The sequence below is a fragment of the Lolium perenne genome, chromosome 1 (assembly GCF_019359855.2).
Source record: "Lolium perenne isolate Kyuss_39 chromosome 1, Kyuss_2.0, whole genome shotgun sequence".
Taxonomy (NCBI): Eukaryota; Viridiplantae; Streptophyta; class Magnoliopsida; order Poales; family Poaceae; genus Lolium; species Lolium perenne.
In genome coordinates this window covers 82,165,066-82,185,555 of record NC_067244.2, presented here as the reverse complement: position 1 = coordinate 82,185,555, position 20,490 = coordinate 82,165,066, and the positions used below count along the sequence as shown (strand labels likewise).

Here is a 20,490-nt window from a genome sequence, read left to right as displayed (position 1 = left end):
ATAATGTAGCTTTTTTCACATCGAGGTAGTTCTTCTGCTAGCATTCAGATTTAGTAGTCAATTCTTTTGGCGACATTGTAGAATATTGTACCTGAATAGGTTTGCATATGTTCCCTGCATATACTTTTTTTTTTGCGGAAAGAGAAGATAATATTAGCCCATCGTTCTTACAGAAAGATCCAGAACAAACAGAAAATTACAAAGAAGCCCTTCTAGATCCCAACTCCGGCGACGAACAGGAGCCGTCGGTGGCGCGCCGCTGCCGCTGCTCCGCCTCAGGCCTTGGATTGGAGCCAGCCCCGTGGCAGCCGGGAAGTCGCCGATCGCCGAATCCGTAGATCCTACTCGCTGGACCGCCGTCGTCGTCGCGATGGACACCATCATCTTCACCTTCGTCTTCAAGCTTCGGATCCGCCGCCAAGCCAGATCCGGGCGGGGCCTGACGAACTCGCGAGATCCGAAGACCGCCGAGCTCGAGGAAGTCAGCCGCAGCACGCCAGAACTCCGTAGAGCGCCGCCGCAGAAGGGGATGCAAGCCGACAGCAAACACCGCACCGAGAGCACCTCCACCTCCATGGCGCCGCCGGCCGGAACCCTACCTAGCCCTACGCTATGTACAAGCCGAGATCCGCGGTTTCCCCAACCTCCCGCCGCCGGAGCGACCGCCGGAGGCGGAGGAAACCGCGAATCACCGGCGAGTGAGGTGGGAAGACGGGGTGGTTTCAGAAATCGCCTCTCTCGCTACAGTGACGGGGGAGAGGAACGTCCAAGTCCCTGCATATACTTTTAGCATGTTTATAATCTAAAAAAGTTCCATTTTAGTAAGTAGCACCAAATTTAGAGTCGAGTAGTTCAATCAGTGCGGCTCATGGCAGTTTATGGAGATCCCTCTTGAAAAAAAAAATCTTTTTTTTTTTTATTGACTCTTTTAGGATTTGCTGTTGTTTACCAGCAGGTTCGACAGTGTGCAAAGGTGCTCCATTTCAAGATATTGGATCGGAAATGCTTTATATTTCTTCTCTGTTATGTAATTTTAGTTGATGTTTTGGAAAAGTTTCACCTGATGGGTGCTACGGAAGACCCATGTTCCAGATTTAGGAAATGGTTTTGCATTGCTACTTCAGATGGTGGCTTCACCAGGGAAATCTGGTCGCTTTTGACACATACTGGTTCAGTGTACAAGCTGCACCTTATATATGTATATATTATCTTGCTTCTCTTCGTTCAGTCCGAAAGAATATTTTTCTTTTGAACTCATTTTGGAATGATGACTAGGCCAGTTGTGTTCTTCACTTACCACCTGACACCACTTGGAAGGTAGAATATATGTTCCTCAATGATGAGATTGATTGAATTTCCTAGATGTTGAAACTTCAAACCTGAAGTCAGGAGTGGTTTCCCTTGGTTCAAACCTTAATATTTTGTGTTGTGTTTCAGGCCTATTTTTTCTACACTCCTTGAATTTGGAAACTCCCCGTGAATATCAGATGGAGTGGAGATATAAAATGGATCAAGGTTTTCTTTTTTCCCTTCCGCTGCAAATGTTCGAGTGGACGTATATAGGTACATATTGCTTGGTATTTTATATAACTGGTTGTGCACTAATTATTTTGTACATAGCTTGCGCTCATTGACTCCATGATCGTAATTTTTGTTTCTTGCTTGCAGATGCCATCGGAAGCATCTATATGGAAAGGTGTCCAATAAGTTTCGGAAACGCATTTTCTACTTATCTTGGTTTTTTTTTGTTTACGAATACGAAAATGCCCATTATAGATATTACAAAGCTTTAGGTGTATCATTTGATATATTTTGTCTTTGCCTATACAGCGGAAAGAAAGCAATGCGATATGTTTTAGATTTTAAAAATGGGTAGAAAAGTATGCAGCAATAATATCATGATATAATCAGTATGGCTGCATGTATTGCATTTTATTTAATATTAGGATCTTTCGATTTTCATGCCATAATTTCATAATTCTGCGTTAATATAGTCACAAGGCAACAATGCATAGGTTAATTACATTTCCAGGTTTTAATTTCCTATATGCTTAGGACCATCTACCTTAGTTGTTTTGACATTTCCATGCTTCATCAATACAATGTTTTGCATACGAGATTACTGATACATTATTGTGGGGCATTTTTTACTTTGGGATTGTGTATTGATCCACCTTCTTTTATGTATGATGGATGTATTGTTTCATGATTTCTCAGTTTGTTACCGTGTTTCGACTCTTCAGTTTTATTGCAAAATTAGAGATTTGTCGCTCCATTCGTACCTATGGATTAATGGTCATTAAGCTATAAATAAACCTATACAAGAACGAGCTGAAAAATTGTTGCTACCAATATAGTGCTCAGAAACAGTCTTATGCTACCATGATATTGAATAGATGACTGATAGTTTTTTGTTGCAACTATTATTATATTCTATCGCTAATTAGTTTGCTTTGAACTCCAAAAGTTTTTGTAAATGAAGCTCTTCAAATTATCTCCACAACTCCTATTTACCGATTATCACTTTTAGCAATTTGCTGCTCTGATTGTCCTAATTTAGTTCTAGCAAGAACTTTTTTTTTAAAACCTAAGAAATGCAGTTAATTTTATCTTTCTTACATCGACACGAGCTCCACGGGATCGTGCGCCAAGGCGCACATCTAAATCTAGTTACCATAACCATTACCATTATTAGAAGGATATGGCCTATAGTTGTTGTTACCAAAATTATTCCTATAAGCATTGTTGTTGAAATTATTATTTTTAATGAAGTTCACATCAACATGCTCTTCTTGAGCAACCAATGAAGCTAAAGGAACATTATTAGGATCAACATGAGATTTACCATTAACAAGCATAGACATAATAACATCGATCTTATCACTCAAGGCAGAGGTTTCTTCAACAGAATTTACCTTCTTACCTTGAGGAGTCCTTTCAGTGTGCCATTCAGAGTAGTTGATCATCATATCATCAAGAAGCTTTGTTGCAGCACCCAAAGTGATGGACATAAAAGTACCTCCAGCAGCTGAATCCAATAGGTTCCTTGAAGAAAAATTTAATCCTGCATAAAAGGTTTGGATGATCATCCAAGTAGTTAGTCCATGGGTAGGGTAATTCTTTACCGAAGATTTCATTCTCTCCCATGCTTGGGCGACATGTTCATTATCCAATTGCTTAAAATTCATAATTCTACTTCTCAAAGATATAATTTTAGCAGGAGGATAATATCTTCCAATGAAAGCATCTTTACATTTAGTCCATGAATCAATACTATTTTTAGGCAAAGATAGCAACCAATCTTTAGCTCTTCCTCTTAAGGAGAAAGGAAACAATTTCAGTTTTATAATATCCCCATCTACATCCTTATACTTCTGCATTTCACAAAGTTCAACAAAATTATTAAGATGGGCAGCAGCATCATCATTACTAACACCGGAAAATTGCTCTCTCATAACAAGATTTAGTAAAGCAGGTTTAATTTCATAAAATTCTGCTGTAGCAGCAGGTGGAGCAATAGGAGTGCATATGAAATCATTATTATTTGTGCTAGTGAAGTCACACAACTTAGTGTTCTCAGGAGTACTCATTTTAGCAATAATAAAAATAAGTAAAGCAAACCAAATTAAATAAAGTAAAACAAGTAACTAATTTTTTTGTGTTTTTGATATAGAGAAAGCAAACAAGACAGAAAATAAAATAAGGCAAGACAATAAACAAAGTAAAGAGATTGGGTGTGAGAGACTCCCCTTGCAGCGTGTCTTGATCTCCCCGGCAACGCCGCCAGAAAAGTAGCTGCTGGCGCGTGACAAGGCTTGCAACGGTGCCAGAAAGTAGCTTCTTGTGACGGTAAAGCACACGTCCGTTGGGAATCCCAAGAGGAAGGTGTGATGCGTACAACAGCAAGTTTTCCCTCAGTAAGAAACCAAGGTTTATCGAACCAGTAGGAGATGAAGGCCACGTGAAGGTTGTTGGTAAAGGAGTGTAGTGCGGCGCAACACCAGGGATTCCGGCGCCAACGTGGAACCTGCACAACACAATCAAGATACTTTGCCCCAACTTAACAGTGAGGTTGTCAATCTCACCGGCTTGCTGTAAACAAAGGATTAAACGTATGGTGTGGAGAATGATGTTTGCTTGCAAAGAACAACAGAGAACAATGATTGCAGTAGGTTGTATTTCATATGTAAAAGAATGGACCGGGGTCCACAGTTCACTAGTGGTGTCTCTCCAATAAGATAAATAACATGTTGGGTGAACAAATTACAGTTGGGCAATTGACAAATAGAGAGGGCATACCAATGCACATACATATCATGATGACTACTATGAGATTTACTTAGGGCATTACGACGAAGAACATAGACCGCTATCCAGCATGCATCTATGCCTAAAAAGTCCACCTTCGGGTTAGCATCCGCACCCCTTCCAGTATTAAGTTGCAAACAACAGATAATTGCATTAAGTATTGTGCGTAATGTAAACAATACAAATATCCTTAGACAAAGCATTGATGTTTTATCCCTAGTGGCAACAGCACATCCACAACCTTAGAACTTTCTGTCACTGTCCCAGATTCAATGGAGGCATGAACCCACTATCTAGCATAAATGCCCCCTCTTGGAGTTACAAGTATCAACTTGGCCAGAGCCTCTACTAGCAACGGAGAGCATGCAAGATCATAAACAACACATATATGATAGATCGATAATCAACTTGACATAGTATTCCATATTCATCGGATCCCAACAAACACAACATGTAGCATTACAAATAGATGATCTTGATCATGATAGGCAGCTCACAAGATCTAAACATGATGGCATAATAGGAGAAGACAACCATCTAGCTACTGCTATGGACCCATAGTCCAAGGATGAACTACTCACGCATCAGTCCGGAGGCGGGCATGGTGATGTAGAGCCCTCCGGTGATGATTCCCCTCTCCGGCAGGGTGCCGGAGGAGATCTTCAGAATCCCCCGAGATGGGATTGATGGCGGCGGCGTCTCAGTAACTTTTCTCGTATTTTGGCTCTCGGTACTAGGGTTTTCCGATACGAAAGAATATATAGGCGAAGAGGCAGCATCGGGGGAGCCAGGGGTGGGCTCCCCACACCTGGGCGCGGCAGGGGGCCAGGCCGCGCCGCCCTATGGGGTGGCCCCCCTGCTGGCCCTCTCCGACTCTTCTTCGATGTTCTGGAATCCTCCGTGGAAAATAGGGCCGTGGGCTTTTGTTTTGTCCAATTCCGAGAATATTTCCTGTGTAGGATTTCTGAAACCAAAAACAGCAGAAAACAGGAACTGGCGCTTCGGCATCTTGTTAATAGGTTAGTACCGGAAAATGCATAAAAATGATATAAAGTATGAATAAAACATGTAGGTATTGTCATAAAACTATCATGGAACATAAGAAATTATAGATACGTTTGAGACGTATCAATCGCTCTCGGTAATTCCTTTGATGCTTCTTTGGAGAAACATAAATTATAGGGTGAAGAGGGCTTTGTTGATCCATCCCACAAGGATGGTGGCTGCGTAAAGAAGCATCCTCCATCTTATAATACTGCTCCTTACAACTCCCCCCCCCCCACACACACACACAACATGTACATATGCCTCATATGAACCATTTGGGGAACCCGCCTAAACTTGATGAATGCAATTTCTCTTTTTGGAACTCTTCTACGCGTTCTCATCTTAACAGTGTTTGTGTGGAGTTTTGGGTGTGTTCAAAAATGGATTTGAGACCGTTGATAAAAGAAATATGCACATCAAGAGAAGGTTGATTTTCAACTCAACTCCATCGTCGATGACGAGATTTTGTCATGCTTGAAGCGTGAGGTATATGATCAAGTTGTCAACATTTATTTCACAAAGGATCTTTGGGATAGGCTCACAACCTTGTTTCAAGGAATCACATCCATCCAAAGGACAAATTATGAAGCCAACAACCATGATATGCAAATGTTCATAGTCAATAATGGAGAGTTACTCACAATTTCTTATGTGAGGCTTATTTCCTTGAAACAAAAGATTCAAGCCTTGGAGGATATAGATTAAATGATGGCTTTGGGTGAAGTAAGAATTCATCAAGAGAAAATTTATTCAAGTTATCAACAAAGAGTTGGGATTCAATGTCAACTTCGTGTATCCATCGAGAAAGATGATCGCGGATGAGCTTGTTGGATATTTCATTGCCCATCATGATCGCCACCTCCAAGAAGACCAAGGATATGGCCCATGCAGCGAACAAGACCAACTCTCTTGCTTTGAAGTTAAAGGTCCTTTGAATCAAGGAAATTCAAGTAGAAGAACAAGAAGAAGAACAAGAAGAAGATGAAGAAGAAGATGATGAAGAAGAGTATGAAGAAAAGATCATGTGACCTCACATAGCGGCATCAATGTGGATCTTGCATTATTTGCCAAGAAATATGGCAAGTTCTATTGGTTGGAGAGATGGGAGAGAGAGATCGAGCGAGAGAGAAATCACCAAATCTGCCAAGATTTGGCTCGGCCATGTCCTCCTCCCTTTGACGCACAATCTTCCAAGGGGTGGCTTGATTACATGCATGCCGACCAGATTCTGGGGTGATGGAGATGGAAATGTGGTGGTTTCTTGGAGATTCAAAAATAATTTTAGTACAAGATATGAAATTGGATATTAATACAAGTATTGACCAAGTTTGTATTTTTAGTTTGTTGCATTTTTCTCCAAGAAATTGTATGGCTTGATAGATCAAAGAGATGCGCAAAGATGTGGTGAAGGCCATGTCCGAGTTTTATTAATTTTGGAAAGAACTGGTCTCATTTTGTGAGTGTGCCAATTTTTGGTGCAATTTGATTTGAAGTAGTTTTTGAAAATAACTCGACGATATTTTGATTACATGGGGTTGTACTTGCATAAGATAGATTGGTAGAATTTTCACATATTTAATTGGTGATTAAAAATCCAAGAAATGGCATAGTTGCCATTCCCATGCATTTTTGTGATCAAGAAAAAATGGACTTAATTTTATAGAAATTATTTTTGATGGAAAATAGAGTGATACAATACATAGATCACATTTCCAAAAAACATTAAGTAGAGATTCTGAAAATACATGATAAAACTAGAAAACATGGTTTAAGAAGAAATGGAGAATACCGGGTTTAGGGTTTTTGGACAAATTGAGGGAATCTCCAATTAAATTTGAGTTGATGCTATTAGATCTTGGGATATTTTTAGATGTTTTTGTTTTAATTAACACAAGCAGTCAACTATGTGTATATCATATAATCATAAGCATCATAAGCAATTCACAAGTCAAACAAACACATATATGAAAGTTTCTTATGGATTCAATTTTTGCAAGTATGGTTGACAAAAAAGTGGGGAGTTACAAGCCTTCCCCCCTTAAAAATAATATCATCGTCCAGATTCCTAAGCTAAGAGCTAAAGTCAAACGAAAACGTGGGAGGGTTTTTTGAGAGAAAAGAAGAATATGCTTCAACTAATATGCTCTTAGGCACGGCCATGCATAACATAGAAATAACACATGGAAGGGGTGAGAAATTAGCTAGAGTAGCAGGTGATGTAGCGGTTCCTAAGATAAACTTGACGCTCCCAAGTTGCTTCTTCTTCACACTAGTTGCTCCACTGAACCTTAAAAAACTTGATCTTGCGCTTTCGGGTTGTTCAGGTCTCTCATGATAGGCCAGGTCTTGGTTGAGGCCGATGGAGCGGTGATCTGCATTATTGAACACTTCAGGCTTGTTGGGGGCTTGAAGGCACTTACGGAGTTGAGAAACATGAAAGACATCATGAACTTCAAAGAATTATGGGGGCAACTCTAGTTGATTATATTCCTCTCCTTGACGATCTAGGATCTTGAAAGGGCCAATATATCTTGGCTCAAGCTTGCCCTTGATGTGGAATTATTGCATTCCCTAAGTAGAGTGACATCAAGATAAACGAAATCTATGATGTTAAAAGTCAATGGCGAAGCTTCGGAATGGCATAAATCTTGTTACGAGATTGGGCAGCTTTCAAGCGGTCGTAGATAAGTTGGACTTGCTCTTCGGCTTCATGTAAAATGCCAGGCCCCAACACTTGTCTATCTTGGGTCTCGAACCAGTTTAGAGGAGTATGACATTTGTGTTCTTACGGGGCTTTGATTGGTGCCATGTGCAAACTCAACTGGTAGATGATGTTGTATGAGAATTCATCAAACGGTAGAAAATCTTCCCATTTTTCTCCATAGGATAGGACACATGCATGGAGCATGTCTTCACGTATATGGTTTGTCCTTTCCATGTGACCTCTAGTCTGCAGGTGGTAAGTGGCGCTCGAAGAGATTTTGGTACCCAAAGTTTCATGGAGTCTCTTCAAGAATAAGCAGTTGAATTGAGTACCTCAATCAGACACTATCATCTTGGGAGCACCATGGAGGCTAATAAACTGAGAGATGTACATGTCTTCTAATTTTTGGCCGGTATAGGTAGTCTTGATTGGGATGAAGTGTGCAACCTTGGCGAGATGGTCGATGATTACCCAATTAGGTTCATACCCACAATTGGATCTCAGAAATACGATGATGAAATCCATCATGACTCCCTTCCATTTCCAAAATGGAACTTGTAATGGCCAGAGAAATCAAGAACCTAGGACGTTGATGCTCGGCCTTCACACATGACAAATATTGTTGGATAACGTTGCATAGAAAACAAAAAATTTCCTACCGCGAACACGCAATCCAAGCCAAGATGCAATCTAGAAGACGGTAGCAACGAGGGGGTATCGAGTCTCACCCTTGAAGAGATTCCAAAGCCTACAAGATGAGGCTCTTGTTGCTGCGGTAGACGATCACTTGCCGCTTGCAAAAGCGCGTAGAAGATCTTGATCACGATCGGTTCCGGCGCCACGAACGGGCAGCACCTCCGTACTTGGTCACACGTTCGGTTGTTGATGAAGACGACGTCCACCTCCCCGTTCCAGCGGGCAGCGGAAGTAGTAGCTCCTCTTGAATCCGACAGCACGACGACGTGGTGTCGGTGGTGGTGGAGAAGTCCGGCGGAGCTTCGCTAAAGCTACGCGGGAGTTATGGAGGAGAGGGGGGGCGGCTAGGGTTTGGGAGGGGGTGGCCGGCCACTCAAGGGGGGCGGCCAGCTTGTGGTCTTAGGGGTGGCCGGCCCCCTCCCTTGGCCCCTCATTATATAGGTGGATCCCCAAGTGTTGGTGTCCAAGTCTTCGAATAAGACCCGAACCAAAAACCTTCCATAAGAGGGGGAAACCTAGCCCAACTAGGACTCCCACCAAAGGTGGGAGTTCCACCTCCCATGTGGGGGGGTGGCCGGCCCCCTAAGGGGGAGTCCACTTGGGACTCCTCCCCCACTAGGCTTGGCCGGCCATGGAGGTGGAGTCCCATGTGGACTCCACCTTCCTTGGTGGTTTCTTCCGGACTTTTCTAGAACCTTCTAGAACCTTCCATAGAACCTTCCGCGACATTTTAATTCACATAAAATGACATCCTATATATGAATCTTATTCTCCGGACTATTCCGGAACTCCTCGTGATGTCCGGGATCTCATCCGGGACTCCGAACAAATATTCGAACTCCATTCCATATTCAAGTACTACCATTTCAACATCCAACTTTAAGTGTGTCACCCTACGGTTCGTGAACTATGCGGACATGGTTGAGTACTCACTCCGACCAATAACCAATAGCGGGATCTGGAGATCCATAATGGCTCCCACATATTCAACGATGACTTTAGTGATCGAATGAACCATTTACATATAATACCAATTCCCTTTGTCTCGCGATATTTTACTTGTCCGAGGTTTGATCTTCGGTATCACTCTATACCTTGTTCAACCTCGTTTCCTGACAAGTACTCTTTACTCGTACCGTGGTATGTGGTCTCTTATGAACTCATTCATATGCTTGCAAGACATTAGACGACATTCCACCGAGAGGGCCCAGAGTATATCTATCCGTCATCGGGATGGACAAATCCCACGGTTGATCCATATGCCTCAACTCATACTTTCCGGATACTTAATCCCACCTTTATAACCACCCATTTACGCAGTGGCGTTTGGTGTAATCAAAGTACCTTTCCGATATAAGTGATTTACATGATCTCATGGTCATAAGGACTAGGTAACTATGTATCGAAAGCTTATAGCAAATAACTTAATGACGAGATCTTATGCTACGCTTAATTGGGTGTGTCCATTACATCATTCATACAATGATATAACCTTGTTATTAATAACATCCAATGTTCATGATTATGAAACTAATCATCCATTAATCAACAAGCTAGTTAAGAGGCATACTAGGGACTCTTTGTTGTCTACATATCACACATGTACTAATGTTTCGGTTAATACAATTATAGCATGATATATAAACATTTATCATAAACATAAAGATATATAATAACCACTTTTATTATTGCCTCTTGGGCATATCTCCTTCAGTCTCCCACTTGCACTAGAGTCAATAATCTAGTTTACATTTGTAAAGATATAACACCTTGGCCTTCTGGTGCTTTATCATGTTTTGCTCACGGGAGAGGTTTTTAGTCAACGGATCTGACACGCTCAGAAACGTATGTATTTTGTAATTCATTTGCGTCTCAACGCATCACTCATTTCCAAATGAGTCGGCATTTAAATATGTTTGGTCTTCTGGTGGAACCTTAATTCCGCGGTCTGAAATATGTCACTAATATTGTCACACACAATATAGCTTCAAAATTCTGACTCTGTCGGAACTACACCAAGTTCTCAAAGAACCTCTTGACTTTAACATCCTTTGTCATTTGTCAAAACAATGACATATTCTGCCTTCTTTTGTAGAATCCGTCACAATATTTAGAACTATTCTAAATCTAGCATAGACAACTTCTAGCTCATTGTGCAACCTTTTAAAACAGCACTTAGTCTAATTTGAGATTGAAATTTTATTTTCATATGTGACAGAACAAATATCGGTGCAACATCTTACAGCGATTTGTTTGTCATTTCTCCATACAAAACTATATATATATATATTCTTGGTTCTTCTTAAGTACTTCAAGAATATTCTTACTGTTTTTCAATGATCATCTCATGAATCATTCTGGTATATGCTCATAACATTTTAGAGCACAAGATATCTGATTGTGTACATATTATTCGTGATCTAAAATCACTCATGTGTTTTTACTCATTGAGTGTCAGATACACTCAAGTCTTGTTAAAACTTTACATGACAAGAACATCTTCTTAATATTTCTATATTGAACTATTTCAATATCCATTCTATGTACTTTGACTTAAACTTATTTTGTGTTTCAATCTATCTTCATAGATTTTGACACTAAATATGTTTCAGTTCATATCCTTTCATTGAAGTTTAATTTTCAATGAAACCTTTTAATCAAGTATATAATTACATCATTTATAACCAACTATATGTCATCTACATAAGTATTATAAATATGTCTCAGCGCTCCCACTTAATTTCTTGCAAATGCAAACCTCTTCATCGTCTTTGATGAAATCAAAAACTCTTTGACTATTTCATCTGGTGAAGATTCCAACTCCGTGATACTTACTTCATCCAATTGAAGTTCGTATACCTATCTAGTATTCCACGGACCAGCAAAACTCTTGGTTGTATCTTGTATACACCTTTAATATACACTTCTGATAAGTAATGTATTTTGCCATCCTTCTAACATATCTCATAAAAGAAATATGTAGTGATTACTAGAATAATCCATATAGATTATAAGCATTGCTACGGAAGATCTAATCTTGTCGTAGTCAACTCTTTGAACTTTGTCGTAAACAACTTTTTGACAAGTCAAGCTTCTTCAAAGATATTTCATCCAAGTCCATCAATTTTATAGATCCATTTACTTTCAAAAAGTATTCATCTATCTTGGATTTCATGGCGTATAGCCATTTTAACGGAGTCAGGGCCCATCATAACTTCTTTGTTTGTAGTTGGTTTATCATTGTTCAAAATCAATCCTTTGTTCACAAATCATTTATTTGATCACAAAGTAAACCATACCTACAAGATTTAATATGTACTTCGATCTCCATGGCTAAAACACTTTGTAGTCATGGGAGCCATGATCGTTATGGCCGCTTCCGAAACCAATTCCGATGCTGCGCTACTCTGATCATTATGCTCAGGTTCATAAACCTTATCAAATTATATTGTCCTCCCACTTAAATACTTCACTAGAAACAATTTCTCGGAAATAAGAAACATTGACAAACACTTTTGTCTTTGTCTCGTGGGAAGAATTCCCAATTAAATCTCTGGGATAACCAACAAAGACATTCATCCGATTTTGGTTGACTATTAGGGTTTATACCCATGCCATAACTTGTATGGTGTCATTTCAACGGATCATGATGATGCTCTATTCAGTGTAAAAGCGGTAGTCACTAAAGCATAATCCACAAAAATATAATGGCGTCATAATATTTTATCTCATCATTAATCCAACAAGGTTTGGATACATATCTCGGATACTATATCATCATTATGATTCTCCAAGAAATGTGAGTTGTAGAACAATTTCATAACTCTCTTAGATGTTCGCTAAAACTCGTAATTCAAATATTTCCACCATGATCCAATCATAGATATTTGATTTTTCTATTACGATGATTTCCACTTCATGCTGAAATTTATTTGAATCCTATTCAAATGTTTCAAACTTTTCCTTATTGAATATATCCACATATATACTCAATTCATTGTTTGAAAGTTTTCATGAAGTAGAAGAATCTCCCGCACACAACTATGCTCAGTGAACCACATACATCATTATGTATTTTTCCACTAAGTTTGTTGTCCGTTCAACTCTTGGCCTATGAACGGTATTTTAATCATTCTCTTTAGAAAAGATTTGCAAGCACCAAATGATTCAAAAATCAAATGACTCCAAAAATCCATTTGCATGGAGTTCCTTCATGCATTCCTTTCTAACATGACCTAAATGGCGGTTCCACAAATAAGTGGAATTCAAATCATTTGCCTTATGGCATTTTTAGCGTCAGTGTTATGTATGTGTGTTTCACCATTAAGATTTATAATAACTTATCCATTTTACATGGAGTAATGTCATAATTTAAACAACTCATTGTTTTCATTTGACCAGAGCAAAATAACAATTATTAAGTTCTTTATTATAAATTCTAAGGGCTAGATAGAATGTCAACGATGAACATAATAACACTTTATTTTGTTCCAGACGTGCATTCCTATCATATTCCTTGTCACTCACTTAGGCCATTGTATTCTTGTATTGCGTTGTTTTGTATGACACTTCATACCAACCAATATGGTACTAATACCCAAGAATTTCATTGTGTGACTTAACTAGGAATACAACCATAACATGTATATCATTTATATATACCTGAGCTAGACTTTCTAGTCTTTTCTTTTCTTTTTGCCAAAATATCTTTTGCAGTTTCTCTTTTAGCTTTCCTCATTATTCAGAAAAACACTTCAACATTAATAACTTCTAGGTTTGTTGGTCAAATACCAATAACCTTGAGGTTCTTACTTTGAAGTTGATCATCATATGACAAGTGTTCCAAATTTCACTATTAGTAACTTTGTAATATGATGAACAATTTCACTCATAATTTTATCCATCATATCATGACGACTTTCCGAGACCATGTATGTACATGCTAGGCTCGTAAAGTTTTAACCTTGGTATTTGCATGTGCAAATCTAGCTTGCACCCGTTTTATGCACACGTAGAATCTATCACACCCGATCATCACGTGATGCTTCGAAACGACGAGTCTTAGTAACGGTGCATATTAAGGATGGTCACTTCATGGATATGCGAATAACGTTAGTGCCCCAATAGTTGGAGGATTGTGACGCCTTGCGTCTTCAACCTTCGTACATTCCCATAAAACTTATGAGTTTATGTAGTCTCACCAAAATATATTCTATCATCTTGCAATAAGGTCTTAGATATCACATATATCTCATACCTTGATTATTTCTGAAAACTAAATTTTCAGCTCCTTACTTTTCAAACAGATTTGAACTTCAAGTTTCACGGAGACAAGATAACTTTAGGTACTAATTGAAACCATAACTCTTTGAATCAACAATGTGAGGTTTACTAAAAGTTTGCAATAGGACTTAATTAATTCTTGATTCTTTAACAATACGGTACCAAACCGTAAAGTTTCTTGTCAGATTTTAACAGTATTTCTATCTCAATTACAAGACTAGCGCATAGTAGTAAACAGATGCCAATACTACAAAATTAATTCAAAATACTACTCAAACTATGTTTATGATAATTAGTTCATGTTTTAATCTAATTACTAATGAACTCCCACTTAATACAACATCCCTCATAGTTGTTAAGTGGTACACGATCCAAATTCACTACACCAAAAACCGATCATCACGTGAGATGATGTAGCTTCAATGGTGAACATCAACATGTTGATCATATCATCCATATGACTCGTGTTCAACCTTTCGGTTTCCGTTGTCCCGAGGCCATGTCTGTACATGCTAGGCTCGTCAAGCAAACCCAAGTATTCCGCGTGTGCAACATGGCTTACACCCGTTGTATATGAATCGTTGAATCTATCACATCCGATCATCACGAGATGCTTCGAAACGACGAACTGTTACAACGGTGCATACGAGGGGAGAACACTTTATTATCTTGATATTAATGTGAGGGATCATCTTATAATGCTACCGTCGCGATCTAAGCAAAATAAGATGCATAAAAGGATTAACATCACATGCAGTTCATATGTGATATGATATGGCCCTTTTGTCTTTGCGCCTTTGATCTTCATCTCCAAAGCACGGACATGATCTCCATCATCTTCGGGCATGATCTCCATCATCGTCGGCGTAGCGTCAAGGTCCATGGCGCCGTCTTCATGGTTGTTCACCTCATGTAGCAACTATTACAACTACTTTGAAATACTACTTAACATGAAAATTAAAGACAACCATAAGGCTCCTGCCGGTTGCCACAATACAATAATGATCATCTCATACATATTCATCATCATATCATGGCCATATCACATCACCAAACCCTGCAAAAACAAGTTAGACGTCTCTAATTTGGTTTGCATATTTTACGTGGTTTAGGGTTTTCGAGAGAGATCTAATCTACCTACGAACATGAACCACAACGGTGATACTAATGTTTTCAATAGAAGAGTAAGTTGAATCTTCACTATAGTAGGAGAGACAGACACCCGCAAAGCCTCTTATGCAATACAAGTTGCATGTCGAACGAGGAACAAGTCTCATGAACGCGGTCATGTAAAGTTAGTCCGGGCCGCTTCATCCCACTATGCCACAAAGATGCAAAGTACTCAAACTAAAGATAACAAGAGCATCAACGCCCACAAAACCATTGTGTTCTACTCGTGCAACCATCTATGCATAGACACGGCTCTGATACCACTGTTGGATAACGTTGCATAGAAAACAAAAAATTTCCTACCGCGAACACGCAATCCAAGCCAAGATGCAATCTAGAAGACGGTAGCAACGAGGGGGTATCGAGTCTCACCCTTGAAGAGATTCCAAAGCCTACAAGATGAGGCTCTTGTTGCTGCGGTAGACGATCACTTGCTGCTTGCAAAAGCGCGTAGAAGATCTTGATCACGATCGGTTCCGGCGCCACGAACGGGCAGCACCTCCGTACTTGGTCACACGTTCGGTTGTTGATGAAGACGACGTCCACCTCCCCGTTCCAGCGGGCAGCGGAAGTAGTAGCTCCTCTTGAATCCGACAGCACGACGGCGTGGTGTCGGTGGTGGTGGAGAAGTCCGGCGGAGCTTCGCTAAAGCTACGCGGGAGTTATGGAGGAGAGGGGGGGCGGCTAGGGTTTGGGAGGGGGTGGCCGGCCACTCAAGGGGGGCGGCCAGCTTGTGGTCTTAGGGGTGGCCGGCCCCCTCCCTTGGCCCCTCATTATATAGGTGGATCCCCAAGTGTTGGTGTCCAAGTCTTCGAATAAGACCCGAACCAAAAACCTTCCATAAGAGGGGGAAACCTAGCCCAACTAGGACTCCCACCAAATGTGGGAGTTCCACCTCCCATGTGGGGGGGTGGCCGGCCCCCTAAGGGGGAGTCCACTTGGGACTCCTCCCCCACTAGGCTTGGCCGGCCATGGAGGTGGAGTCCCATGTGGACTCCACCTTCCTTGGTGGTTTCTTCCAGACTTTTCTAGAACCTTCTAGAACCTTCCATAGAACCTTCCGCGACATTTTAATTCACATAAAATGACATCCTATATATGAATCTTATTCTCCGGACTATTCCGGAACTCCTCGTGATGTCCGGGATCTCATCCGGGACTCCGAACAAATATTCGAACTCCATTCCATATTCAAGTACTACCATTTCAACATCCAACTTTAAGTGTGTCACCCTACGGTTCGTGAACTATGCGGACATGGTTGAGTACTCACTCCGACCAATAACCAATAGCGGGATCTGGAGATCCATAATGGCTCCCACATATTCAACGATGACTTTAGTGATCGAATGAACCATTTACATATAATACCAATTCCCTTTGTCTCGCGATATTTTACTTGTCCGAGGTTTGATCTTCGGTATCACTCTATACCTTGTTCAACCTCGTTTCCTGACAAGTACTCTTTACTCGTACCGTGGTATGTGGTCTCTTATGAACTCATTCATATGCTTGCAAGACATTAGACGACATTCCACCGAGAGGGCCCAGAGTATATCTATCCGTCATCGGGATGGACAAATCCCACTGTTGATCCATATGCCTCAACTCATACTTTCCGGATACTTAATCCCACCTTTATAACCACCCATTTACGCAGTGGCGTTTGGTGTAATCAAAGTACCTTTCCGATATAAGTGATTTACATGATCTCATGGTCATAAGGACTAGGTAACTATGTATCGAAAGCTTATAGCAAATAACTTAATGACGAGATCTTATGCTACGCTTAATTGGGTGTGTCCATTACATCATTCATACAATGATATAACCTTGTTATTAATAACATCCAATGTTCATGATTATGAAACTAATCATCCATTAATCAACAAGCTAGTTAAGAGGCATACTAGGGACTCTTTGTTGTCTACATATCACACATGTACTAATGTTTCGGTTAATACAATTATAGCATGATATATAAACATTTATCATAAACATAAAGATATATAATAACCACTTTTATTATTGCCTCTTGGGCATATCTCCTTCAAATATCACACTTGTCAATGAAATGGGAAATCCCACACTTCATGCCATTTCACTGATACCTTCGATCCGGATTAACATATTGTAGTATTAAAGCCTTTTTCCCTATAGACCCTAGGTTATCAATGAAAGAGCATGGAGGCCCCATGTGTGGTTTGGTAATTAATGACAATCCCTACTAAATAATGTTTGCATTGAGTTATATTTGTAGGATCTGTTCATAGGCAATGCTTGAACCATATGTTGGCTTCAAGGTTGCAATAAGAAGAAGTTGAGAAATATCAAGTGATAAGTATGTCTTGAAGAAGGTTGGGTGAGCTCTCATGGGTATCTTCAAGACATCAACAAAATGAAGAAAGAAGAATTGGTTTACAAGTTCAAGATGAGCCATCCTGATGAGATCATGATCTTGAGCTTGCCATCCATATGATGATGGACATGTGAAGACATGAGTTGAGCCTATGGCAAGTGTGTCTTTAAGAATAAGGTAACTCATGTATACCTTCGAGACATCAACATGATGAAGAATGAAGAAATGAAGTGCAAGTTCAAGATAAGTATCTAGAAGAGATCATATTCTTGAAGCTTTCCATTCTTATGGTTATTATGGGTATGTGAAGACATGCCCAAAGAAGAGTCTCTCCCATAGGAGTATGGGGGAGAAATTTGCAAGTCTTCGACAAGAAAGTGTAATCAAGAAAGGTGTTCCATCTATAGGTGGACAATATTGTCATCATTAACCTCAAGTGGAATATGGGCAAGGAAAAGGTATGATCTTGATAGGGCTTGTTTCTTACCAGTCTCGTGGTGTTAGTTGTGAGACCGGATTATAGGATAGAGAGTCGTACTATCAAGAGGGGCTCTCAAGTGAGTAATTTCATCATATCGTTCCAACAAAGCTCAAACCTTAGCATCATTGGCATCATTTTTCTTGATTCTTATTTGGTTCTCATCCATGAGAGGATTTAGATCTTGTAATAATCTCTATGACAAGCTCTAGTTCATCGAAAACGGATTGCATGTGCATTCTCTATTGTGTTTTCGACATTGGTGATTTTACCGGTTTGTCTTTTATAGATAGGTAAAACCTTTACTCATTTTTTCTATCCTCCCCTGCTAGACTATGATGCATATTGTTTTAGAGCTCATTGTTGTGTTTCAACGAGCCCAAGATCATCGAAATCGGAGTCTGGATGCAAATGTTATTGAGGTTTCGTATCGGTATTTTTTGGGTATTCCTAGGGGCGGAACTGCCGCCCTGAAATGGCAAGAACTGCCGCCCTTGGGGGCGGCACCTACCACCCAAAAATGGTTGCACTGCCGCCGAGACGCGTTTTTGGCCATAACGGCCCTTTTTTGGGGACGTATTTAAGGGGTCTTATTCTCTAAAGGTTCCCCAACTTTTGAGCTCGTTTTTGCCCCCATTGTTGACCTTCTTTGAGCTTGATATCTCCCTCTCCCTCCAATGAATCTTGCATCCATTTGATAGAAAAGATAGAGGAGATCTACATCTACATCTTCACCAATCAAATCCCTCTCTTTGTGAGAGGAACCACCTAGATCTAGATCTTGGAGAAACTTGGAGTTCTTTGTGGATTTCATTTGTTCTTCCTCTCTTATTTTCCCAATAGAATTAGTAGCTTTGTTTGAATTGGAGAGTGAAGGATTGGAGCATCTTTGTGGTGTTCTTGCCATTGCATTTGGTGCATCGGTTTGAGCTTTCCGCGAAGATTCGTGGAAGTGAAAGTGAGGAGTTTGTTACTCTTGGGTTCTTGGAACCCTAGATGGATTCTAGGCCTTTGTGGTGATTTCTTGGAAGCCTCCAACTAAGTTGTGGATGTGTGTCCCAAGCTTTGTGTAAGTCCCAGTTTCCGCCTCGAAGGAAATCCCTTAGTGGAACCGTGACCTAGGCCTTTGTGGCGAGGGTCACAGAGGATAAGGTGAGGTCTTTGTGGCGCTCGGTGTGTGGTGTGACTACGCCATCTTGGGGTGAGGCCTTTGTGGCGTTGGTGTGCATCGAGGAATCACACATCAAGATGATGCCTCTTGTGGTATTCGGGAGAACTAAGCCACCGCACCTCTCCAACAGAGATTAGCACTCGGAAGAGTGTGAACTTTGGGATAAATCATTGTCTCTGCGTGCCTCGGTTATCTCTATACCCGAGCTCTTTACTTATGCACTTCACTTCGTGATAGCTTTCGTGCTTGAAGTTAGATATATCTTGTTATCACATAGTTTCTTATCTTGCTTAGCATAAGTTGTTGGTGCACATAGGTGAACCATAGTATATATGTTTTGGGCTTGACAAGTAAAGGTTAGTTTCATTCTACATTTGTTAAGTACATCTCGTAAAAGTTTTAAACCGCCTATTCACCCCCCTCCTCTGTAAGCGACATATGTGTCCTTTCAATCGAGCCCCCGGGAAGATCGCTTTTGGTGTAAGATCAATCAGGCGGGACTTCTAGTATTCATTTACTTCTTATCTTACCGGACTAACGTTTTCTTGTGTAGGATTGTGTATAGATGATTGGAGATAGGCATGTTCTTGAGGTTTCCTCTTGTAGTTATGTGTTAGTAGATGGAATTTTAAAAGATAAAATGAAGCACGCATGTACAATATCACTAGTTAAGGTAAGAACATGCAACATTGATGTGACAACGCGTCCTAATGTGCACCATGATGATGCATGCCGCGGTTTTCACTGATCAATTGTCCACGCTAGATTCCTCCGCATGTCGCGTGGAGCATTGTATTAAGATAAATCAGATAATAGCTTCAAGTTTTGTGACGGTCAATGTTACTACATAGATGCTAATCACAGTATCACACATGCACAATATTATAAGGGGTCAAATCATTACTTATTGGTTTGGGGAACGCATTCTACGCGACATGGCCGAAGATGATAAAAACAAATGATGTGGCGTTGATGATTAGGACAAAACAAGGATCAAAACCACTAAAATAAGTGATATGTTCAGACCGTTTTGTGAGTTTAGGCCCCGTTTGAAACAAAGGAAAAGTGTTGAAATTTTGGAGGATAGGATTGCAATAGGAAGAATTCATATGGTGTCGTATGAAACAAAGGAACATGAATCTAAAATTGCTTGGAAATTCCTATGCAATATGCTTCATAGGATATTTTAGGAAAACTAACATGAGATCTCACGTCATGTTTTTATTTACTTGTGTCTATTGTTCTTGTGTTTTCCTTTGTAACATCCAAACAAC

General features: G+C 40.2%; 1 long non-coding RNA gene across 2 annotated transcripts; it reads left to right on the top strand.

The window, feature by feature from the left end:
- Positions 1-943: 943 nt before the first annotated feature.
- LOC127303454 (uncharacterized) lies at positions 944-1,993 on the top strand. 2 transcript variants are annotated; one of them, XR_007853315.2, is made up of 3 exons: positions 1,101-1,317; positions 1,438-1,563; positions 1,669-1,993. It is a non-coding gene; the product is annotated as an uncharacterized lncRNA (long non-coding RNA). The 2 variants fall into 2 exon arrangements; XR_007853314.2 differs by having other exon boundaries at positions 944-1,563.
- Positions 1,994-20,490: the final 18,497 nt, after the last annotated feature.